The sequence below is a fragment of the Octodon degus genome, unplaced genomic scaffold (assembly GCF_000260255.1).
Source record: "Octodon degus isolate 3935 unplaced genomic scaffold, OctDeg1.0 scaffold00001, whole genome shotgun sequence".
Lineage (NCBI taxonomy): Eukaryota > Metazoa > Chordata > Mammalia > Rodentia > Octodontidae > Octodon > Octodon degus.
Genome location: NW_004524577.1, coordinates 26,825,538 through 26,826,043, shown reverse-complemented (window position 1 = coordinate 26,826,043; position 506 = coordinate 26,825,538). Strand labels below are relative to the sequence as shown.

Genomic DNA, 506 nt, shown 5'->3' with positions numbered 1-506 from the left:
TGTTCTCTATGCACTTCTAAAGTCCAGATCTTAACTGGTGCTCACAAGTCTTGTCTGTATTTTGAAGTGGTAAATTCACGATGTTATCTAATTAGAAAACTCCTAAGGGATTTACAGGTTCTTTACATTATTATTATTATTATTATTATTATTATTTTTTGTGGAACCCGGGATTGAACTCAGGCTCTTGCACTTGCCAGGGGAGTGCTTATTCTACTGAGCCATCTCCCTTGCCCCTAGGTTCTTTACATTATTGCATAAACTTTATTACTATTTTTTGAGGTAGGAGGTAGGTCTTAGGACATTAACTTCTATGTTGTTCCTTTATTGTATTAATTTTTTTTTTGAAGGAGGAGCAAGTAGTTGCCCATTATTTGTTTTTGTTTTTTGAGAAAGGGTCTTGTGTGGATCAGGCTGGCCTTGAACTCATTACATATTTATAGTCCATCCAGGCTGGCTTCGAACTCACTGCAGGTATGTTAAGTATCATCACTGGCCCACATTTT

General features: G+C 36.6%; 1 protein-coding gene across 3 annotated transcripts in view; it reads left to right on the top strand.

Moving 5' to 3' along the window:
• Window positions 1-506, top strand: part of Srek1 (splicing regulatory glutamic acid and lysine rich protein 1) — a 42,093-nt gene that overhangs the window by 1,623 nt on the left and 39,964 nt on the right. The window lies entirely within an intron of this gene.